General features: G+C 38.5%; 1 protein-coding gene across 7 annotated transcripts in view; it reads left to right on the forward strand.

The window, feature by feature from the left end:
• Numb (NUMB endocytic adaptor protein) overlaps window positions 1-25,334 on the forward strand; it is a 108,331-nt gene that overhangs the window by 34,556 nt on the left and 48,441 nt on the right. For 5 of the 7 annotated variants that reach the window (XM_013115391.3, XM_005072697.4, XM_013115394.3 and 2 more), the window contains exon 3: window positions 7,618-7,702. The exons of the other annotated variants lie outside the window; for them this stretch is intronic. The gene's annotated coding sequence lies outside the window, so the exon portion shown is untranslated. The remainder of the gene's footprint in view (window positions 1-7,617; window positions 7,703-25,334) is intronic. 7 annotated transcript variants of the gene reach the window in all.

Genomic DNA, 25,334 nt, shown 5'->3' on the forward strand with positions numbered 1-25,334 from the left:
ATAAAATAAAACTCATATGTTTGTTGTTTGATAGATTTTTTGACTAGTGTACATGTAAAGAAATATTTTTTCTTTCTCTATGGGTCTTCCAACAGGCTACTTCATTTGCTTGGTGGTTTGAGTTCTGTAAGTAGCCAGTGAGAACAAATCCTGTTTTTGAAATGCATTTCAAGTCTCAGCTATATCATATTTTCTCATGTTACATTGGCCATATCAAATCAATATGACCAATCCAAAATTCTCAAGGAGTCGGGGTAGATTCCATTTCTTGATTAGAGGAATAGCAAAGCCACATTGTAAGGAGTTACAGATAAAGAATATGAGGAATTGCTGCCACCATTTTTGCACACAATTTACTGTTTGTTTTTTTTCCTGTGCTTTACAGCCCTTTCATTCCAATTATTCCATATATTCTTTCTTGTGATTTCATTGTTACCTGAAATAATCCATGGTTACTTAATTTTACCCCATGTTTCTTCTTTGTAGCACTTTTTCATTTCTTTCCTGTTACCATGCTTCCATCTGGAATTTTCTTAATAGACAGCTTTTAATTATTTTATGTTGTTATTGTTTTGTTCTTTTTTTTTTTTTTGAGATAGGGTTTCTCTGTATAACAGTCTTGGCTGCCCTGTAACTCGCTGTGTAGACCAGGCTGGCCTTCAACTCAGAGATCTACCCGCCTCTGCCTCCCTAGTGCTGGGACTAAAAGTATGTGTCAACACCACCTGGCTTGCCTGGTTCAAAGTAATTTTCTTTCATTCTTTCAAGTATATCACTCTATTGTTTTCTTAGTCCATTGTTTGGGTTAAAGAAACCATGTTTTTATTTTGTTTTAATAATATACCTGTGTGTTTACTTTATGTTTAAGACTGATATTTGTCTTTTGCCAAGTTTATACTACCTCTTCTAATGTTGTTTCAGCTTTACTTGCAAATTTCTTTTGTACTGTAGACATCTCTGTGTTAAGTCATTCCTTGAGTTCAGTGTGTCTCATGCTGTTTTCATTTTTTTAAACAAACAAAATCCCCCAAGTTCTTAGATGTCCCAGGCTGGCCTCCACTCACTGTGCAGTCAAGAATGACCCATGTTTCTGATCCTGTTCTCTGGTGCTGAATTTAGAGACTTGGGTCACTGTTATGCTCTAAGCAGTGTTGGAGAGTGAACCCAGGCAAACACTCCACCAGCTGAACTGCATCCCTAGCTGTTCATGCTGCTTCTGTACTTTCCAACATTTTACATTTTCCCTCAGTGCTTCATCTGTTTGTTTTGTACAAATATGTTTTCTAGTTCATTCTACTGCTAAAGGCATCTGTTATATTGCTAATTATATAGTGTGTATTTTTTAGTTCTATAATTCCAGGGTTGTTTTTTGTTTGTTTTATTTGGGTGGGTTTTTTTTTTGTTTGTTTGTTTTGTTTTTGTTTTTTCAAGACAGGGTTTCTCTGTGTAGCTTTGTAGACCAGGCTGGTCTTGAACTCACAGAAATCCGCCTGCCTCTGCCTCCTGAGTGCTGGGATTAAAGGCGTGCGCACAGGCGTGCGACACCACTGCCCCACTTTTTTGTTGTTGTTGTTGTTATGTTTGTTTTTATAGATTCCAATTCTCTGTTAAATTTTTCACTTCTTTTCCTAAACATACTAATCATAGTTATTTTCAGGCCTATACTTGGTAATTGCAATGTTTAGATCCTTTTGTATTTTTTGTTTGCTTTTGTTTTTCTGTTGTCTGCTTTTTCTTTTAACTTTTAGTCATTTGTCCTCTCTGTTACCTTTCTTAGTAATTTTTAAAGTGAATGTCAAAACTTGTGCATGAGGAATGGTAGATACTCTTGATACGGCTCATTAGAGAGGATTTAATTTTCTTTTGACGGTAGTTAAAAGCAGAAGCAAGTGACCTTGATCTGCAGGCTTGAGATGGCTTGAGCCTTTGTTTTAGGTTTCTCAAGGCTTGGTTTAAATCCAATTTCCATTTACTTCAAGTGTTGCTATTCAGAGGTATCAAATGGAATCCTGGGGTATTTGCCAGGACCTTTCTTTTTGGCAGATCTTGACTCTTAATTTTTTTCTCTGTTAGTCAATCTGAAGATCCTGCTTTTTTACTTAATTAATTTATTATTTTTATACTCTAAGATAGACAGTTTTCTTAATTCTTGGCCTCTTGCCTTACCCAGGTCAGGATTTACCAAATTACTCTGAAGACAGAAGCAATATTGGATGTCAAGTTATTTTTCTGTGATTGTTTTTTCTCTGGATTTTTGTTGGACCCTGTGCTGACTAATTTTATGTATGTTTCACTTAAAAACTAGAATTATGTAAAGGAGGGAAACTCAGTTGAGAAAATGACACCATAAGAACTAGCTGTAAGGCATTTTCTTAATTAGTGATTGATGGAAGAGGACTCAGCCTATGAGGGTGGTTCCATCCCTGGGCTGGTGGTCCTGCGTTCTATAAGAAAGCAGGCTGAGCAAGCTAGTAAGCAGCTAGCTCCCCTCCATAGCCTCTGTATTAGCTCCCGAATCCAGGATCCTGCCCAGTTTGAGTTCCTGTCCAAACTTCCTTCAATAATGAACAGTGCTGTGGAAATGTAAGCTGAATAAACCCTTTCCTTCCCAACTTGCTTTTTGGTATTGGTATTTTGATGAACTAATGGAAACCCTAACAACGACAGCGCTAAATCCTGCCTGTTTCAGTAGCTCTGAACTCTGATTTCTGTCTCTGCAGCTGCCTTAGACTTACAGAAGCTCTTACCCACAGTTGGTCTTTCAGAAAAGGTAGTGGAAAACACCAGACTTACCTCTACATTTTGTTTTTCTCTAATATGATTCGTAGCCCCAATTGCTTTGTCTCTTTTGTTTTAAAGATTTATTTTAATTACTTGTGTATGTGGGCTGCCTGGGAGGTCAGAAAAGGGTGACAGATCCCCCAGGTCTGTGAGCTCCCAGATATGGGTGAACTGAATTGAACTCAAGTCCAGTCTTGGCAAGTGCAGTGAGCACTCTTAATTGTTGAGCCATCTCTCTAGTTTCTTTGTTTTACATACAGTTCCTGCAGTTTTTCTTACCAGAATTGATTGGATGAAAGGTATTCTATAACTGGAAATACATATCTCCACTTATTAAGAATTTAGCAAATAGTACTAATAGCTTATTAAATAACAAACTAATAATTTAAGACATGTTGATTCATTAATTTTATATATGATAATTCTGGGTGGGATCAAAGGTGTGTACCACCACCACTTGACTCCATCTTCCTTTTTTTTTTTCCTTTTTGGAGATATCAATAAACTTTTTTTTTTAAGTTTTAAAATTTAGCCTGGCGGTGGTAATCTCAGCACTCGGGAGGCAGAGGCAGGCGGGTCTCTGTGAGTTCAAGGCCAGCTTGGTCTACAGAGCGAGTTCCAGGACAGCCTCCAAAACAATACAAAGAAACCTTGTCTCAAAAAACCAAAAAAAAAAAAAGTTTTAAAATTTAGTCTTCAAGAATTTCATACATGTGTACTATGAAATAAAATCACATGCATTTTATAGTTTTCCTTTCTAACTCCTCCCAAGTCCCCCCCCAGCACATGTCCCACCCAATTTCTTGTCCTATTATTTGATGGGAATGTTCTTCTATATATATGTTTCTCTTATTGGTTGATGAATAAAACAGTGGTTGGCCAGGAGAGGCAGGAAGATAGGCGGGGCTAGGAGTTGAGAATGCTGGGAGAGAGGCAGAGAGGCGGGAAAAGAGATGCCATGTAGTGGAGGAAGGATTAACAGGTCCGGACCTTTCTCTGGTAAGATAAGACAATGTGGAAATACTTCAATTAATAGAAATGGGTTAATAATTAAGACAGAGCTAGCAAATACGAAGCCCTAGCTATCGGCCATCAGCTTTATAATTAATATAGTGTCTCTGTGTTTATTTGGGACTGAAGGGTGGCAGGACCTGGTGGGACAGAAACCTCCATCTTCAATTATTTTTTTAAATAATCTGCTAAATCCAACTATGTATATGGGTGTAAGACCATATACAACTTGGGCAGTTTACCAGTGGTCGACACACCAAAGAAAGATTCTCACTCCCTCAGCAGCTATCAGCTTCCATTAGCTGCTCCCCCATCCATGCTAGAATTGTGATCTTGTGCAGACCTTATTCAGGTACCCACAGCTTCTGTGCATTTGTGAGTATATCAGCTGTGTCATGTACACAAGACAGTATTTCACAGCATTTTCCCAATCCTCTGACCCTTATAATTTTTCAATAATAGAAGACATTAGCAGTGTGAACAAAGGATGACTTTCCACACTAATTTAAGACAGTCTACAATGCAGCATATAACAGACAAACATTGGATGGGAAAGCAGAGGAAAAATATGGTTATGGATTTCATACACAAAAACTACAAAATAACAGTGGTAATTATTGCTACTGTTGTAAGCATTGCAGCTCAGATGGAAAAGTATTCTGGCACTCAGGAGCCAAAGAATACTGAGTGTTACAGCTCTGATGGAAACGTATTCTGGCTATTGGGAGCCAAGGAATACCATAGGTCACAGTAAGTTTAGCAGCTTATAGCCCTGCTCCAGGGAAAGGCTCCCTCAGTGTAATAGCTATGCTTCAGCAGGGGAGGTTTCCCAGAGAAGTTGTTACAGTTGGGCTTCTTCCAGTGTTTAACAACTAGGCTTTTCTTAGCTGGGCAAAAGTGTTATAACCCTGCTCTGATCGCTCAGGCTCTAGCTCTGGCGAAAAGTTGTTACTTCTCTCCTCTGCTCCATTCTGGGGAAGGAAGGTCTCACCCAAACCTCATTCAGGAGATTTATTGGAAGGGAAGAAGAATCCAGGAGAGTGGCTGCCTCTGCCAGGGTGAAAGAAAACAGCAGCTAACTGAACATCCACAGGGTTTATATAAGCTTTCTTAGGGGTGGAGTTTCTCTAAGGAGAAGATTTCCAGGGTAGGGATTGGTCAGATTTCAGTCCCTGACCTCAGATTGGCTAGATCATGTACTCAGGAATTGGTTGATTTTCTGCTCAGGGTCAGATTTGGCTCTAGTTTCAGGGCCAAAGTGTGTTTCTCTTAACCTGAAATAAATGCAGACAAACCTAAGTGAAGTTTTGCTCTGCAAATAAGTGTTCTGTACTGGTGAGACTCTAAATATAGCGATTAAAGGCATATACCACCGTGCCCAGCACAACTTTATAATCTTTATTTTTTTCTATTAGGGAGTTGAAAATTCTAAGTAAGTTGTCTGATGTTTGCTGCAGTTGACATTGGAATTCAGATTTGTTCTAAGATTGTGCTTTCAGCTTTTCAGGGGTTGGTTTTAAAAACTTAAAGCCATGGGATCTTGACCATCAGTTTGACTAGATTGTGAGTCCCCCTAGAGGACCCATTTCTGTTCATGAGAGGTTTGCCAGATTAACTGAGGAGGGAAGGCCATCCTCTCATCCTCTGTGAGTCTCTTGACTGCTTTACAGTTTTATACTAAGAAACTTGAAAGGCTGATAGAAAACACATTTTCTGCCATCAGAGCGCCCATATTCATCTCTCTTTTCCCTGTGACTAGATACATTAGGTTTCCCTCTCTCAATGGATGTATCCTCAAACCGTGAGCCAAAATAAACCTTCCTTAAGTTGCTTTTGGGTTATTTTGTCAGAACAATGAGAGAATAAATCAACACAAAAATTGGTATGAAGGAGTGGGCTCCTGTGATAAATGTCATAGGAGGCTTTGTAGACCTGTGTATCATTTGCTGGAGGAATGTAGAACTCCAAGCTAGAATGTTGTAGGCAGAGCTTACGGGGCTGTTTTCATGGGAGTATGAAAGACCAGAAATATGGACAGTGGAGGCAGAGCTCACAAGGGCTTTTTTAAAAAAGTGGTTTCTAAAGCCTGTTTTTTCAAATGTATTTTCTGTTAGTCTTTCAAGTTCTTTAATATAAGATTTTAAGGTAGTTTGAGGTAAATGGGAATTTAACATTATTGTTATTGTTGTCCGTCTCCTTTTAAACAAATGTGTGTGTGTGTGATTTTTATTCCATTTTCCTCATAGTTCATAGTAACCAACAGTCAAGCACCTTGTTGACAAAAAGGAAAATTTTTTAATTTAATTTATTTTCATATTCAGAAGTTAGGGTTGTCTGAGTTCCACTTTTCAATGTTTTGTCTTTCAAGAAACCTTTCTTATTTTTCTCTAACTCAGTAATCTGACTTTCCTTTTAAAATATGTAGCAGTTTGTTTCTTTCTAAATGCATTAAATGTCATATAGGTTTTTATTTTTTTTATGTTTTCTAGATTGTGAGAATTTAGAGATTGGAGATGATACCACTGTTCTCCTGTACTCCTGAGGCTGAATATTGCAGTTATATTGTACATAGTAAATGTTCCATAACTATTTGATCTGAATTGCTCTTAGTTTTGAAAACTATTTTATAGCTTAATTTGCATGCATAATAGCTCCCCTAAACAGATTTCCATTTTGGTGCTGGCAGAATGGTTCGGTAGTTGAAGACACCTGTTGCACAAACCTGGTGAACCAAGTTCAACCACTGGAACCCTCATAAAGGTGGAAGGAAGGAGAGAACTGATTCCATAAAGTTGTCCCTTGACTTCCACACATGGTATGGCACATGTGCTCACACACCTCATATAAACACACTCACTAATAATTAATAAAATATTTGTTAAGAAACAGCAGAGATTCCCTGGGGCTAGAGAGATGGCTTGGTGGCCAAGAGCATTGCCTGTTCTTATAGAGGACCTGAGTCAAGCACCAGGCATGCATGTAGTGCATATACACACATGCAGGTAAAATGCTCATCACATAAAATAAATAAATGAATCTAAACCAAATACTACAAAGCATTTCCTTTTCACCATGTTACATTTGTGAAAGTCAAATCCCAGTTCTTAACTATAATTCTGTAATATTTATTCTTCACCAGCCATGCACTGGGAAGGAGCCCTGAAAGAAATATACCAAACAGAAAATCAAATTATAAATGACTTTAACACATAACAGAGCTTCTGTTTGCTACAACAACAACAACAACAAAAATCTTTGTTGCCTTAATTGATACAAAAAAGTAGAAAAAATGGGTAAGAAAGACTTTAGGATTAATCATGGAGATCCCTGTCATTGTGAGTAGGTTTCCCTTGCATTCCACAACTCTGGGACCATTTTCTACCCTTTTTGTTTTTCTTCCATAAAAATTCCTTCCTGACAATGGATTAATCTGTTTTGACACAGACCTTCCTCTTTTGTGTCCTTGATCCCTTGAGCTTTCCTGTTCTGTTTTTTCTGTTTTATTGCAGGATTGGGCTTGGGTGTGTATCTCAGTCGTAGACCAGCATATGCCTGCAAGGCCCTGAGTCTGTCACTAATGCTACAGACACACAACAACAGAAGTTTGAGTGACATATCTCTAGGTGTTTGGCTTCTATTTGCGGAATTATTTGTTGTGTTTCTCATCAGTGTGTGGATTTTGGGCTGCTCAGTGACTTGGAGTGACAATCTTCATTCTCTCATTACAGTAGAGCCGTTTTCTGATGAAAATTGAAAACCTTTTTATTTTTGTGTTTGTGTCACTAAGAACAATTGTATAAGATATTTATTATTCTCATTTTGCAGATGAGGAAACTGACACTTGGTGAAGTTACGAAATTTGTCCAAAGTCACACAGCTTGTAAAAGGCACAGCCAAGATTCAAAGCCAGGTCTGTCCAACTTCAAAACTACTAATCAAGGCTAAGACACTTTGTAATAGCTGTGATGTACCAACCTATGATTAGTTATATTGGTAGTAATATTGCTTAAGTGTTCCTTAACTCCTTTGGATAATTTTTTTTTTGGTTTTTCAAGACAGGGTTTCTCTATATTGTTTTAAAGGCTGTCCTGGAACTTGCTCTGTATACCTGGCTGGCCTCTAACTCACAGAGATCCGCTTGCATCTGCCTCCCAAGTGCTGGGATTAAAGGCGTGCCACGACCCTTGGATAATTTTTACTGGTGACATTTTCCTAAATTTTCTAAATTTTTAATTTTTCTTTTAAGTATTGTGAAAAGCCATACAACATAGTAGCTAAGGGCTTGATTTTGAAGACAGATAACATGGGTAGTGATTTTTAAGCTTCTGTGCTTACATGTGTGACATTGAGAAACTTACTTAACTCCTTATGTGAGTTTACCTTTTTGTAAAATCCTGATAGTTCTGCTATTCACCTGATGGGATTGCTGTGAATACTAGGTAATTTAATACATGTAAGATACTTTTCTATTTGTCTTACTATATGCCTGACACATAATAAACATTTAATAAATGTCAGCTAGGTATTTTTCATCTTTTACCAGCTAGTAAATTATCTAATAAGAAATAGCAAAGCTTGGGCTACAGTATTCTTAAAGATTAAACTTGAATAAATTAGACCTAGAGGAAAATCAGTAATTTGATCAAATTCAGATCTGTAGTGAAGCATGTTGAGTAGCTACAAGAGTGTTATGTATTATAGTGGTTATTTTTATGTCACAGTGATGACAACAACTGATTAAAACAACCTAAGAGAAGGTTGTTTTGACTTACATCCTTAGTGAGTCTGAGGCCATAATGACAGTGAAAGGTATGACAGAGCCCTGGGTTTATGCATAAGGGTGCGTGGGAGACGTGGCTCCCATTTTAAGTCTATGTTCTTTGTGTGTGTGTGTGTGTGTGTGTGTGTGTGTGTGTGTGTGTGTGTGTGTGTAAGTAAACAGAAATCTGTACACAGAATTCTTGTGGAATATCGTATCCATCCCGTTCCATGATTTTTAAAAATATCTTCTTATTATGTGTGCCTGGGTGTGTGTGTTCACAGTAGCAGTTGCTGTGTGACAGCACCTCAGTGGCTTCTCTTCCTCATGCTGATAAACGTAAATAAATAACCAGTGATCCATGTCTTCATGCTTCCTGTGGTTTCTGGAAAACCTTCCTTCCTCCTTTCTCACAAATTTTAACATCTCTGGAAGTAGCAAGCATCTCTTACTTATTCTTGATGACTTTTCATAGTTAGTGAACATTTATTAACACCTTCAGCAGCCCTTTTCTTCAGTGGAATATAAAATAATGTATAAAAATTTTGTAATTGACAGTATCTAGTGTTGCTGATTTATTGAGTCAGAACCAAGTTTTCTGTCTCAGGATCAAGAATGAAGAATGAGGACAATACAAGAAGGGCAGGCAGGCAAAGTTTATTGAAAAGTAAGGAAATAGCTGTCTAATGAGTTGCCAAATAATCTTTTGGGGTTGAGGATGTTTGTGTCCTGAGAAAGGGCCGATTTGGTCCTACCTGTATGCAAATTAGGTATTAAGCCAGGATGAATCTGGATAGTTAATTTATATGTAAGTGGGGAATTCTGATCAGATGAGCATCCGTGTACAGACTTGGGAAAGCCCACCGTAAGTTCCATGTGGGGGATGAAGAACCAGCAAGTACAAAGAACAGAGGCTGGTGGTCAGCCAGTGTCTTGATGAGTCAGGTCTTTTTGGATTTTAGTTCCTTAGTTCACCAATTAGCTGTTCATTGTAAAACCTCAGTGTTCTTGGAGGTGACTACCAGTTCCACCATGACATGGATTACTGTTTCTCTTGGCTCTATAATCTGACTAATTGCCTACAAATGAGGCTGCATTGCTCCTCTTTTTTTTTTTTTTAATTTTGGTTTTTCGATACAGGGTTTCTCTGTATTGTTTTGGAAGCTGTCCTGGAACTCGCTCTATAGACCAGGCTGGCCTCGAATTCACAGAGATCCGCCTGCCTCTACTCCTAACTCTTAACACTACCTCCGATAAAATATACATTTTTACATATTCAGTACAGTATGGTTCTTTATCTTATCCTACGTGAAATACACCCTTTCTTGTCACATTATCAACACTTAAATCATTCAAAACCTTTAAAGGAGGAAATATATGTGTATACACACACACACATAGGCAAACTTTGGTTGCCTTATGGTGCTGAGATCACACTCTGTTTTACCCATGCTAGACAAATACCATGCTTGAGGATATAATTTAATTTTCTTATCCTGACTCTTTTTCCATCGGCTAACACAGTATTTTATTGTACACATGGTATTAGCAATCAGGGGACGCATGGAGGTCTGATGAATCGTAGAACAGACTCTTAACAATGTGTTAGTGACCAATTATTCAGCTTTTTTGTTAGAAAATTTATTCTTTAAGGTTATTTTGGGCAAAAAATATTTTTAAAGCAAGTTAGGGAACTTATTGAATGCTGAAGCATCTGAAAATACTCAAGGACAAGTTAAATCAATGAAACAAAAAAGAAAATAATTACAATTTACTGTGAAAGAAATGAAGAATTGTATAATTAAGAGGGATTGATCATGGAGGACCATGCTTTTAATCCCAGCACTTTGGAAAACAGAAGCAGGTAGATCTCTGTGAGGCCAGTCTGGTCTACATAGCAAGTTCCAGGACAGCCAGAGATACATAATAGACATAACCTGTTTGTTTGTTGTTTAAAATTACAGAGGGCAGGAGAAGTGACTCAGTGATTAAATGTGCTTGCTGCTCTTGCAGAGGACCTGGGTTCAATTTCCAACAATACCCAGATGCAGGTTCACAACTCCATTCCCAGGAGAATCTGATGCCTCCTCCTGACTGCTGTGAAAGTCAGGAATATATGTATGTGCATTCATACCTGCAAGCAAGGCACTCATACAGAAAAAATTAAAACTCTAAAAATTTAAAGTTAGATAAATCTCCTAAAAAATCAACTATACAGAAAAGTATCTAGAGAGTAAAGAAAGAAGACCTCATCAATGGTATAACATTGAAGGGAAACCTTGAAGTATGAGGAAGAAACAAGCCCTTGAAGAGTCAAGAAGAAAACATTTCAGGAGAAAGACAACAGGCCCCAGCTGGAAATAAGCTTCAGGAAACAAAAGAATCATAATGAGTTGCTTCCAGAGAGTGCCACTTCAAGCTAAGAGTCAGACAGAGGCAGTACCTTAGTATGTGAACATTTACTGAGCATTTATGTCTGGATGCTGTCTTGAGCATCTGAGCCACTAAATGCTGAGTTTGAACTTGATTTGAAAATACACCTAGAAAGCCAGCAGGAAGCTTATATAGTGTCATAATCTATTTTTAAAAGATTATTCTGGGAACTTGAAATGGCTCATCTGGTAGGGACCCTGCCACCAAGTTTAATGATTTGAATTCAATCCCTGGGACCCTCATGTTGGAAAGATAAAACGGATTTCTACAACCAGTCAGTAAATATAAAGCTTTAGCTGCCACGCACATAGTTGATTAGAGAGGAACAATAGAAATAAATCCTAGTTTGCACTTTATGGTAGCCCAGATATGTTGTATTGGGCTATGGTGGTTCTGACAGTGAGACAGAGCAGTGGAGAGATGTGAGTTATGTTTTGGATGTGTTTGTTGATAGCTTAGGGAACAGGAACATAAAGAAAGGCAAGAACAAGATTAGAGAGGGTTAGAAAAGCTGAAGGATGATGTGTAAAATACTTCCCAACTTATAAACATTTCCGGTCCTGCCCTCTCCCTCTCTCTCTCTCTCTTTCCCTCCCCTCCTCTTGCTTTCTACTGCCCCCCACCCCCCACCTACCACATTTCCACTACTCTTCTCCCCCTTTTCACTTCTCATTCTTGGAACCAAGCATATTTTTATTCTGGTCTGTTTCTCCAGATTTCAGCACCTTTTTCTCTTCCCACACTTGACAGATGCTTAGGGGAAGAGAGTCAGTGTAAAAAGTAGGTTATCATTCTTAGGAACTCTGCCCTTTCTCACCAAGGTGTTCCTTGCTTGCTAAATCAGTTTTTGCTATATCAGAACAAAATTAAATTTTGCTTCTTAAGTAAAGGTAAATTCTTGAGTATGTTGCTAATGAAATCATATGTGAATGTGTGTTGTGGGCTTAAGGGTGATGGTCCTATCCTTTTGTTGTCTTGATTTTGTTAGGTCTCCCTGTTTAGTCTAGGTTGGCTTTGAGCTTGTGATCCTCCTACCTCAGCCTTACAGGTGCTAATACTATGGTGTCTGGCTTTGACCATATACATTTTTATATATATATATATATATATATATATATATATATATATATATATATTTGTTGTTGTTGTTGTTGTTGTTGTTGTTCGAGACAGGGTTTCTCTGTGTTGTTTTGGAGACTGTCCTGGAATTCACTCTGTAGACCAGGCTGGCCTCGAACTCACAGAGATCCGCCTGCCTCTGCCTCTGCCTCCCAAGTGCTGGGATTAAAGGCATGCGCCACCAACGACCGGCATATTTATATTTTTTAATCTCTAAAATGTTAACATGACTTAAGATAAGTGTTCACACATTATAAATTCAATTCACTGATTGTTTTTCCAATTAAAAAATAAAATTAGGCAAGATGGCTGTGTGAGCCTTATAACCTGAGTTTGATCCCTGGAAGCCACACTGGAACTGACTCCTTAAAGTTACCATCTGACCTTCACATGGTGTTCTGTGGCACTTGTACACCAGCAGTCACACACATGTCGTATGTACATACACAGTAATGATAATAATAGAAGCTTTAAAAGCATGGTTTTGTAATTACAAGAAGAATAATGTTTGGTTGGTTTTGGAGTTTTTGTAATTCTAGGAAATGAAACCAGGGCCTCATGCATGGTAGTCAAGTGCTTTGCTGGTTCCAGAAATCTGGACTAGGCCAGGAGGAGCTCTTCAAGTACTGCTGTCTTAGCTTTTGCATCTCTTGGTGTTTGAGAGTAGCAAGGGTGGCAACAGGCAGACTGGGGCAGTGCTAATGCTCTCTGGTTTGACTAGCTCATGTCTGCAGGTGTTGGAATTCCTGTCTAGGCCCTGGGTAACAACTGGCATTGTAACTTGCAGACAGGCTTGTGTACTCCGGTTTCAAAATTTGACATCTCTTTATTCTTCTAGAGTTTCACTTTTCTGGCTCTTTCAGGTCTTTTAACTTTCTTCAGCTGTAGTTTTCTGTCCTTATCATGCCTGTCCACTCTTGAACTGTTCAGCTGCCTCCTTTTGCTATGGCCATTGTCACTGATGCCTAATGGTTGCAGGGCTGCCTAGGGTTCAGTGAGGCTTGAGGTAGCAGAAAACCTATTACATAATGTTTGAAACAGTCATGACTGGGTCTGTACCTGCAGACACCAGAGCACGCAGTTTCAGTTGTCTTGTAGTTTCTTCAAAGTGTCAGTGATTGTTCAAAAAACCATTGTTGGCTTAAGAGTAGTCCAACTGGCTGTTGAAAGAGAACCCTAGTACTAGTGCTGATTTTAACAATGCTTCAATAATGCTTAATACCAGGCTAGACCCCCAAAAAGAAATAGGTGCCCCTCCTCTCTGATTATCATTAAGCCACACTCCACCCTTTGTCCACCCCCCCTTTTTTTTTTTCTTAAATATCCCCAGGTTCAACTTTTTTTTTTGTCTTGTGTTTTGGCTTTTTGAGACAGAGTGTCACTGTGTAGCCCTGACTGGCCTGGCCTGGAATTCACTTTGTAAACCAGTCTAGTCTTGAACTCACAGAGACCTGCCTGTTGTTGCCTCCTGGGTGCTGGGATTGTAGGCTTGGGCCATTCATTATGTCTGGCCATGATTATATTTGAGGAGTAAAAAGTGAAATTCTGTTTTTAAGCAAAGAATTTTGTATACAAGATAAGTGGGAAGGTGGAAATGCGTAAGAAAGATACCTAAAATAAAAATCAGATCATACACTACTGTTTAAAGCAAGGGTTAATTTGCAAGTAAAGAATCCTTCGGAATGAAAGTGCACGACACATTGGACCTGAGGAACTGGAGGGAGATGTGTACTGTGGAAGACTGCTTGAGGGTGTGATCTAAATGGTAACTGGGACTGAGAAGTGTATGGGTAGAGAACTGGGACATTCAAACTGTGTCATTGTTTTATTTTCAAATGTCAACTATAGGAGAGCCAAGACTTAGTTTGCCTTAATATTCTTGTCTGGCAGCTAATGGAGCAAAGTAATCTTTAGTTTTAATCTGAAAAATTAGAACAATATCTTCCTATATTTGTTTTCTTTGAAATTTCATGCTGCAAATGAAAGTATTTTCTGACGTAAGTCATACAGTATTCATGATATCCCAGTATACAGCCTATTTTTTAAGAGCTAAACTGAAATATTAGCAAACTCAAATTAACCAAGAGCTAATTTATTTGAGAGCTAAAAGTGGGACTGGGAGTGGGGGAGAAAATTAAACTGGTTGTGTTGTCACACACCTGCAATCCAGTGCTGGGGAGATCAGAAACAGGAGGATCCAAGTTTGAACTCATCCTCAGCTACACAGAGTTCAAAGCCAGCTTGGGCAGTGTAAGACCTGTTTTCTCTAGCTTTCCCTGAATCTGCTTATAAATAAACTTCTATCAGAAAACTATGAAGTTTTGATTAAAATGAATTTTATTAGTTCTGTAAGTAGTTATGAGTGTTATTTACCTGTTTGTGATGAAGCTGTTGTACCTGTTGCAGTTTACTTGGCTCGATGTCTAAGTGAAACACTGAAGCAGTGGTAGAATTGAATACATTAACACTTGTTTCTTGTTAGGCCATTTTTATCAATTTGACTAATATCTATTGTAATCCCGAATTCTTAGGAGTCATAATTGAAAGCAGATTGACCTATCTATTGTCCTTTGGCATTGATGAGTCTAGAATTCCTTGCTTTTAATTTAAAAATTTTCAAGTATAGTATACAAAGTGTAGTGGATTTGATCATGGCATCCTCATACATATGTGTTGTCATACTTTGTTCTCGTTCATTCCCCTCCTTTCTGTCTCTTCCCCTCCTCCAGCTGGTCCCTTTCCTCCCTTCAGTGCCGCCTTCTGCTTTCCTGTTAATATCTGTTCCATTAATCTAATCCTCACTTCCTTTCAGAATTTTTCCTCCCCTTTCATGATCCCTTCTTTACTTTTATGATCCACACATAGAATTTTACTTGTAGGTTCTGCATATACAAGAAAGAACAAATGTTTTCTTTTGGGGCAGTTGAATAGTCATCAGTGCATTATAATTTGCCTTATAATTTTTGGAATAGGCATGTAAAAAACATGTAAAAAGAAGTCTACATATTTATAATCAACCATGTTTATTGGGAGAACCATAATTAAAAAGAGTGAACAATTAAGTAGATGAGTTGATTCATTCTGCAGTTGTATTCATGAGCTTGAGCTGTGTGGTCATATGTATCATAATGTGATCTACTAATGTTAGGTGTGTTTGTCATAGTATGGCCCTATACATAAGTTATCTGCTTTTTTTTTTGAAAATAGTAAACTATTACATAATAGGAAAATCCCCTGGCTATGTTGGATGTATTACAAGAATATATGATACTGTACTATATAAGTGATTTAAAGTATTCTCAATGTAATTTAAAATTTGTATGACTTTTTACCTTGGGAACTGTATAGAATAAATATTCATTCTGTAATATGAAATTGATTAGAATGGCTTACAGTTCAGCTGCAGTTCAGCTAATCCAACAATGGCTGCTTGAAACATAGGGCCAAGAATTCAGTAGTTGTTCAGTCTATGAGGTTGAATGTCTCAGCTAGTCTTGAGTAAGTATATCCTGAAATCCCAAAGAAGAAGGTGCTAATGCCAGTGAAGGAATGGACCTGTTAATGAGGGCAGGAGCAAGCAAAGAATGAGGCTTCCTTTTCCCATGTCTTTATGTAGGTTTTCAGCAGGTGTGGCCCACATTAGAGGTGGGTTTTCCCACCTAAAAAATCTGGATTAAAGGTGTGTCTACCCACTTTATAGATCTGGATTTGAAGTGGATCATCTTACTTCAAATGATTTAAGTAAGCAAAAACCCCTCACTTGTGTACTCAGCCATTTCAGGGTTTAGTTAATTCTGGATGCAATCAAGTTGACAATCAAAATAGCCACCACAAGAATGTAACATGTAAGATCAGAGTCTCATTGGTCGTTGGTGGCACACACCTTTAATCCCAGCACTCGGGAGGCGGAAGCAGGCGGATCTCTGTGAGTTCGAAGCCAGCATGGTCTACAGAGCTAGTTCCAGGACAGCCTCCAAAACAATACAGAGAAACCCTGTCTCGAAAAACCAAAAAAAAAAAAAAAAAAAAAAAAAGATTAGAGTTTCCTGAGATAGTTTAGCTAAGTTCATTTGTGAGTATACTGTGTTTTTTCAAGTACTTAGAGTGATGTCCACGGTTTTACATTTTAGTTTATACAGTTACATTTAGAACCAACTAGTAGAAGAATTAAAATAATTTTTTGGCTTCAGAAAATTTTTTCCCCCTCACAAAGAAACAATTTTATTTTTTCCTTTGTGTATATGTGTGGGCATGCATGTACCATGTTGCTTTTGTGGTAGTCAGAAAACTACTTATAGGGTTTGGTTCTCTCCTTCTATGGTGTGCAAGCTTGGGGTTGAACTCAGGTTATCAGACTTGATGGCAAGCACCTTTACCTGCTGAGCCATCTCACTGGCCAGAGAAATAATTTTTTAAGTTGTCACTGTCATGAGTTTATTTTTGTATCTCTTATGTGTTGTAGTTTATTTTATTTCTTTCAGTGATTTTTCTGAAATATATCCCTGTCTTACCTAATCTAATTTACATACCTAAAATTAGGAATGTAATTGTGACAACAGAAGAAAGAAAAGCAAACAGAAAGGTAACAAATGTCAATTTCAAAACCAGCACATACACCTTTAATCCCAGCATTTAAGAGGCAGAGGCAGGAGGATCTCTGGGAGTTCAAGACCTGCCTGGTATACATACTAAGTTCTAAGACAGCCAAGGGCTACATAGTGAGACCCTGTCTCAACAAACAAACAAATAGTAGATCAACTGTTCCCTACTTTAAATTAGGCAAAGAGTACATCATTTAAAGTTCTTTCTGGAAATGAGAATGTAAATGGGTTGTAGAAATGGAAACATACATATAGACACAATTACAAAATGTCTAACAAAAAGAAATAAGATATTTGTAGTTATAAAATTTAACTGTCATCTTTTACCAAAATGAATCTCCACAGCTGAAAATGAACAAATCAGAAGCTCCAGTTTGGTCCTCCTCCCATCATTATGTTTATAAGATTCATCCATGTTGATAGGGCTTTAGATCATATGTATATTTACATCTTCTTCATCTCTATTTTTTGTCACTGGGCATTTAAGTTCTAGGGTTTGTTGCTAGTTTATTATTAGAGACAATACACAATGCCAGACATTATTAACACTTCTTGTGCACATGTGTAAGAATTTCTCTAGGATATATTCTTAGAAGTAGAATTTCTGTTTATAAGGCTATATACATCTTAAGCTTTCCTGCATGCTTCCCAATTAATTTCCAATATAGTTGTACTAACTTACGGTCTTATGAGCAGATGAGAATGTCTCTTCCTTTGCTCTGTGTATTATTGTCTAGATAGTTAATATTTATCAAACTGATTAAGTATAAAATGATATGTAGTATTTTGATTTGCATTTTCCTGGCTATTAATAGCATTTATTTTTTCTGTGCTCGTTACCCATTTTTAATTAATAAAACATACATTTTGCCTATTTTCTGTTAATGCTTTTTTAAATAAGTATTTTACTTGCTGGTTGTTTTTTTTAATATAGAAATTCCATTAAATGAGGATACTATGTCACATTTTTATTGCTGTGACAGAATACTCAAAGGATGGAGGATTTATTTTGGCTCATGGTTTCAGTTCTTCTCATGGTCTGTGGCCCCAGTTCCATTGTTATGGGCCTGTGACAAGGAGGGCAAAGGTGTTCACCTTTGGTGGCAGGCCAGAGATGTCCAGAGACAAAGTTACTTTGCAAAAGCGTGTCCCAGTGTCCTCTTCCCTCCAACTAGGCCTGACCTCCTAATAGCTCATTCACTTGTGAGCTCATCATTAAATTAATCCATTGATAAAGTTAGTGCCCTCATGATTAAATCACCCCTCAGTAGTACCACCAAAGGGGGAAACACTCACATCCAAACCATGACAGTACTAACATTTTGTTTGTCTGTGCAGCATGTGGTGGCTCCCAGTTCATCTTAGGTGGATGACTCTTTGTTCCTTTTTCAGATGAGGGTAAATTCTTTGGTTAGAACTTGTGCCTTGTTTGGCGTGTGTGACATTTGGTTCTTGAACCCTTAAGTAGTGCTTTTGAAACTTGAGGCTTTTACAGTATCCCTCAGTAATCCACTCCAGTGTGAATTGTCAAGGTAGAAAAGTAGTCTTATATAATTACAGAGTTCCTGAACAATAGCTTTCATTAACACTTAAATGAAAATCATTTCATAATTTCATGCATGTGTGATATTCTTTGATCATAGCTCCCTCCCCTATACCCATTATCTTCTTTTGTTCCCTTCTCCCTTCCACCAAACCCGTTGTTCCCAATAAGACGTTCTCCTACTTCTATGTGTGTGTTTGTTTGATTTTTGGTGGCCCACTCATTAATTAGGGTTGCCTGGGTAAGACTGGATGGTTGCACTATTTACTTGAGCAAGGCCACATCACTGAGGAATATGACAACCTCTCTCAACAGCTGTTAACTGCCCATAGCTCCTCAGACAGACAGAGGCCTTGTGAGCACCTCTTTTTTTATTTTTTATTTTATTGAAGTTCTGCCATTGCTGGAATATTTTATTTGTTTTGAGTCAGGGTCTCAATGCATCGGGTACTTTAAACTCCTGATACTCCTGTCTTACCTTCCTGGATGCTGTTCCTAGTTAGGTTATACCTTTAGTGCATTAATTCCTTGCCTCTTTATTTTGTTATGGTTTCCCAACTCTGTTTCTAATTTGTAGATTGTGTCTATGAGGCATATTGTTCATCATTTTGTGTTAGAGAGGTTTTGTCTGTCTGAGGCCATGGCTAGTGGCGTACTGTGACAAACTGGCTGTAGGAGATTGTCTTAGGAACCTAAACCTCTTAGTTGGTGCTCAGTAAAGCTTTGTTTACTTGGTGAGTCCTTTTTTACAGTAGAACATTCATTTTTAAAAACTTCTTTTCCTTGGAGTGTTATTTGTCACTCTGCTTATATTTATAGAGTTCTTTGGAACTGCTTTTCAGTTAGTCTCTTTGTAAACATGGGCGTCTGATATTTTGAGACAATTTCATCTTACCAGTCTCTCAATTTGCGCATGAAATGCCTTTTGTAATACTGTTTATACAGTGGTTAGTTGTTTATTATTTCTTGTTTTCACTTTATTACATTCTTTGGAGAGTGGATTATGGTGTGGGCATAGTTGTGTATACATAAGCCATTCATGGCACATTTGGATTGTGCATGTAATTTTCCACATAGACACATAAACTTAGGAATGTTCAGAAGTTGTTGTCACGTGTACAGCTATGAAAAATACAAAAGTGCAGCAGACTTCTACTTGATGTTTACAAGATTTCCTGTTTGAAACAGCTGTATGAATGAGTAAGATAAAAGTGAAACAACAGAAAAATATATTCAGAATTCATTCTTAGCTGTGTTCAAAATTACCATGGATCCTAAAGTGTGATTTTGAGTTTTGTGTTGAGAAGCTTCTGTAGTAATTTCAACTCACCCTCGAGCCTACAAACAAGTATCTCAACTTCAGGAAGCGTAAAAGTGAGGATGGGCCTCTCTGAATCCTAGTATACACAGTGGAATCTGACAAATCTTTCTCTCACTTAAATAATAGAGGCAGCATGGAAATAAGCTACCTGATTTTCAAAGGACTTTGTGCGGAAGTGTTGGGATACTGTGAAAACTTTCAAATGAGAACAAACTCCATGGTTTATTTCTGGCATCAGTGTACCAGTGAATAAATGTCTCTCAAGAGGACAGGTTCACAGACACCCTGGGCAAGCTTACTAACTTAGAACACTACATTGTTTACTCTTTTTTTTTGTTTGTTTGTTTTTTTTTTGTTTTTAAGACAGGGTTTCTCTGTTTTGCTTTGGAGGCTGTCCTGGAACTCCATCCGTAGACCAGGCTGGCCTTGAACTCACAGAGATCCATCTGCCTCTGTCTCCCGAGTGCTGGGATTAAAGGCGTGCACTACCAACACCAGGCCATTGTTTACTCTTTTACCCACTGCCATCCATGCCTAACTTTTTACCTCCCTCATTTCTTTGCTCAAATATCATTCGTTTAGTTATGATGGGATCAACCCATGGCTTTATAGTGCTAGGTAAGTATTCTACCACCTACCTACACCCCTAGCCTGAATTTCTGTTTTATAATTTAAAACTTTATAGGGCCCTAGGCACTTACTAATCCTCTCTATTCTGTCTATCTTTGTTTTTGTGTTTTTGAGACAGGGTTTCTCTGTGCAGCCCCAATTCTCCTGGAACTCACTCTGTAGACCAGGCTGGCCTCGAACTCCTGCCTGCCCCTGCCTCCTGAGTGCTGGGACTAAAGGTATGTGAAATCACCCCTAAATATTCTGCTTTTTCTGTGTGGTTTCCTGAGACCTAAAATAATCTTTCTCAATTCTTGTAGACTACTTTCCTTACCAAGGGAGTCCTGTTGGTCAAAAAATGAATTTATTTGGTTTATCGCATCAAGAGAGAGCACCACTTTGACAGATTATTGGTTATTAGGGGAACTTAAGAAAGAGTATTTAGAAAGAGATGGCTCAGTGGTTAAGAAAGAATATTTAGCCAGGTAGTAGAGGTGCACACCGTTAGTCTCAGTCGGAAGCAGAAGCAGATGCATCCCTGTGAGTTTGAGGCCTGTCTGGTCTACAGAGCAAGTTCCAGGACAGCCAAGGTTACACAGAGAAACCCTGTCTAAAAAGAATGTAAGGTTTTGTTGTTTTTGTTTATGTTTTAAGCTATTGATTCATTGGGTTTTGTTTGATTTTGCTGTGTGTATGTATGTGTTATATGTAGTATACGTGTTTGTGAGGATATGAGACTGTGTGTATGCATGGCTGTGAGACAAGAGGTCAGCATCAGGAATCTTTCCTAATTGCTCTCCACCTTATTTTTTGAGTTAAATTTTCTCTGATCCTAGAGCTCACTGAGTGTGCTAGCCTCCCCAGCCAGTAATTCCTGGGAGGTCTTCTGAATTGAGGTCTTACTATGTAGTCACGCTGCCTTGAACTTGTAATCCTCCTGCCAGATTCAGAATTAAACTTTAGGGAGTGTAAGGGTGCTCACCACCACCCCTGGTGATCTGAGTTGACTCCATGGAGGAAGGATAAGCCAACTCCTGCAAGTTGTCTCCTGACTTCCACTTGTGCACCATGCCCCCCCCATGTTGAAATAAATTAAATGATCACTTTTTAAATACCCCCAGGAATGGAATCAAGACATGTATGTTGTTTGTTTTACTTTCAGTCCAAGCACGGGAATGACAAGCAAGTCATTGTACCTTGCTTTGGTTTAGACAAGTCCTTCAAGGTCCTGAACTGATTGGGGTTAAACAAAGTATATGACACATTTAGAATGGTGTGCACAGCAAGAAAAGGGTCTTTTCTCTAGCATCCTGTTATGAGAGCTGTTTGCCCTAATGTAGGATCTATTTGTTTAGATAAGTTAGTTAACAAGGAATCAAATAGTGAAGCTAATAAAGGGTTTAACACAGTGGTTCTTAATCTTCCTAATGCTATGACCGTTTAATACAGTTCATCATGTTGTGCTGATCCCCAACGTTAAAATTATTTTCATTGCTACTTCATAACTGTAATTTGCTACTGTTAAGAATCATAATGTATCCATGAGCCTAGCTCAGCTGTCTCTGCAGATTTCTCCATTTTGATCTTGATCTCCCTTGCTCATATATTCCCTCCTCCCTCTCCTTGACTGGATTCCCAGAGCTCAACTGTAGATCTCTGCATCTGGTTCCATCAATTATTGATGAAGGCTCTATGCTGATAGTTGGGGTATTCACCAATCTGATTACAGGGGTAGGCCAGTTTGGGCATCCTCTTCACTATTGCTAGGAGTCTTAGCTGGGTCATCCTGGTAGATTCTTGGGAATTTCCCTAGCACCAGATTTCTCCCTAACCCCATAGTGGCTCTCTCAATTAAGATATCTCCTTCATTGCTCTTCCACTCCGTCCCTACCCGCTTCAACCATCCCATTCCCTCATGTTCTCATCCTCCCGTCCCTCCCTGTGACTGCCCCCCTTGCCTTGCAGTAGGACCAGGATTTACCCCTGGTACGTGAGCTAGCTTGTTGGAACCCATCGCTTAGGGTGGGATGCCATCCCAGCCTTAATGCATGGGAGAGGGGCTTGGTCTGGCCCCAACTTCACGTGCCAGATTTTGTTGACTCTTCGTGGCAGCCCTTGCTGTGCGGAGGAGTGGAGGCAGGGGGAGTGGGAGGGAGAACTGGGGTTGGAATGTGGAATGAATCATAAAAAAATGAATTATGTATAAAAAAGAACCATAATGTAAATATGTGATACGGGATTCCCAAAGGGGGTCTTGATCCAAATTTTGAGAACACTGATTTAACAGGTTTATTATCTTGCCCCACTAAACAATTCCAGAGCTCAGTTGTAGCAACTGGACTCAATTCTCACTGCTGCATTTCTACACTTTTCTTCAATTCCTATGTCTCTACCAAGGCCACTGCCAGTACCCTATTTAACTTCTCATTATAACTTGTCTGTAAGTCTTTTCCCCTTTGAATTTGTTTTTCCATGTTATTAACAGCAATTAAACCAAATTGCAAGTCTGGCCATGCCAGTCATTTAAATCTTTAAACAACTTCTGATTTCTCATAAACCCCCGTTCCTTTAAGATTTTCTGGCCTTATCTCTGCTACTCCTCTTACTGGGTGCTGCCACCTAGCATTAGATTTTCCACATCTGTACTTTGTTGATATAGTTGCTTCTACTTGAAATACTTTATCTTTATACCCCACCATTTGTCAATTATTTTGGTTCCTTAAAACTTAACTCAGATTGTGACTGCTTAGAGGAAATAATAGGTTTCAGGGTTTCTGTATTATTATTATTAGCCATATAAAGACATGGAAAAAGTCTTAATGATATTTCTGTAACCACTAACTTTAACAGTTGGGCTAGATGAGGAGTTCTTTAGGTATGAGAGGTAAGAGGGGCTGATTGAAGTATGTGTGAAGCAGCATCAGTGTGCTTAAATAGTGAATTTAAATAAAAAGCACAAATGAAGAAAAATCATACATATGGGGCAATAGCTTGTATTATTTCTTAATGATAGAATAAATAAGAGAGTACAGTTTTGACCATGATGTTTAGGAAATACCTTCAATGATTCCAGAAAGTAGAAGTTCTCAAGAGTCAACAAATAGATGAAGCTAACTAGAAGAATATTGGGGAAGAGAGGAGTTTAGGGAGGAAACAAGTATATAAAAGAGATAGGAGTCATGGCATCAACCATTTACAGAGCAGTTAAGGGGTATAAAGTTTTTCTGGGGACTGGAAAGATGGCTTAGTGGTTAAGAGCACTGGCTGCTCTTTTAGAGGACCCGGGTTCAATCCCCAGCACCCACAACTGTCTGTAACTCCAGTTCCAGAGAATCTGACATCTTCACACCAATGCACACAAAATAAAGTTTATAAATTATTTTTTTAAAAAGTTTTTCTGAGGACAGAGGTAAAGAGGTACAGCTTCCTGGGCAAGGTAAAGCCTGTTGACCTGACACACACACACATGCCGACACACACACACACACACACACACACACACACACACACTCTCTCTCTCTCTCTCTCTCTCTCTCTCTCTCTCTCTCTCTCTCTCTCTCTCTCTCTCTCTCTCTCTCGCTGCTCTCTCTCTCTCTCTCTCTCTCTCTCTCTCTCTCTCTCTCTCTCTCTCTCTCTCTCTCTCTCTCTCTCTCTCTCTCTCTCTCTCTCTCTCTCTCTCTCTCTCTCTCTCTCTCTCTCTCTCTCTCTCTCTCTGACAATTACATTGTATCTAGTTACCTTTGGAAAGCATATAATGGAACTTTTAAAAAAATTAGTCTATAGGACAAAAATAATTCTCTGTTCTTATACTTAAAAATTTATTTGTCACCTATTTTCAGCTCAGATGGATGCTTTCTAGGATGTGGTAATTGTTCATTAAGAAGTAGCAAGCAAGCCAGGTGTTGGTTGCACACGCCTTTAATACCAGCACTTGGGAGACAGAGGCAGGCGAATCTTTGTGATAAGATATTTAAACATCAAGTTTTTCATATTTTCATTCTTTTATTCAGCAACCAGAATGCTACAACAGGACATCTCTGCCTGAAAAGTAAACAGACTCTGCTAGTGCCCATTTAGGTTGGTAGTCCTTTATGGGTAGGAAGTTGGACTGTAACATCTGTATCCTTTCCAACACTGATGATTCTTTGGTCATTGTGTAGTGTTATCCTACCTACTAAGTAGTCTCTGCTGTGAGAGAGGTCTCTTTTCTGTTTTTTATTTTTTCAAATTTATAGTATGCTACCCATGACAGGCACCGTATTAGGATGCAGGGCTAGGTACTATCTAAATAAGTAGGATACAGCCTGCTATTAAGGAAATAGAAATTGCTTCAGGTCTAATGAGTACTGTAGTAGAAGTCAGCAGAAAGCTTTAATGGAGTCATGAAAAGCAGAAGGACCTGGTCAAGGTATGGTAAGGGCTTGTCAGAAAAATAACACATTTTTGTTAAATGCTAGCTTCTCTTGAGCTAATGCTCAAACTGAAGTATTTTCTTTCTATGCAGACAGAGGCACCTAAAAAGGTCTAACTGTACAGGACTGTGAGTAACCTAGTGTAGCTGGAACTTAGCATGCGAATGGGGGCTAATAGGAGAAGATGTAAGACAAAGGCTGTGTTTGCCATGCTGAGCATTTGGACTTTGTCTTGAGGGTGATGTGAGGCAAATGGAGGATTTTAAAGTAGAGTGATTGCGTGGTCAGATTGATGTTTTAGAAAGCTAACATTAATCTGAACAGATTAGAATGAAATCAGCCTTTATTTGAAACAGTCTCAATAAGACCTTTTGCAGTAAGCTAAAACAAAACTGTCTCAGAATAGTAGGGTTGAATGCTGGCCACATTCAGGCCTGTAGCCTTATCTATCCAAGAGGCTTAGGAAAGAGGATCAAGAGTTCAGGACCAGCCCTAGGAATATAATGAGTCCCCTCTTAAAACATTTAGCCATTTTATTTAACATTATTTCTGAACTTCACAGTGATTCTGCAAAGTAACAGTTATTACGTGTCTCTCAGCAGCATAAACTAAGGATTAGAAAATTCAATTTTCTTGGTCCGGTCACACCACCATCTATGGCAACATAGCATTCAAACTCAGGTCTGTCTCAATGTTAAGCTTACATGATTTTTTCACTTGTTCCAAAGTGCCCTTGTTACATAAG

The sequence above is a fragment of the Mesocricetus auratus genome, unplaced genomic scaffold, assembly GCF_017639785.1.
Source record: "Mesocricetus auratus isolate SY011 unplaced genomic scaffold, BCM_Maur_2.0 Super-Scaffold_15014, whole genome shotgun sequence".
NCBI classification, from domain to species: Eukaryota; Metazoa; Chordata; class Mammalia; order Rodentia; family Cricetidae; genus Mesocricetus; species Mesocricetus auratus.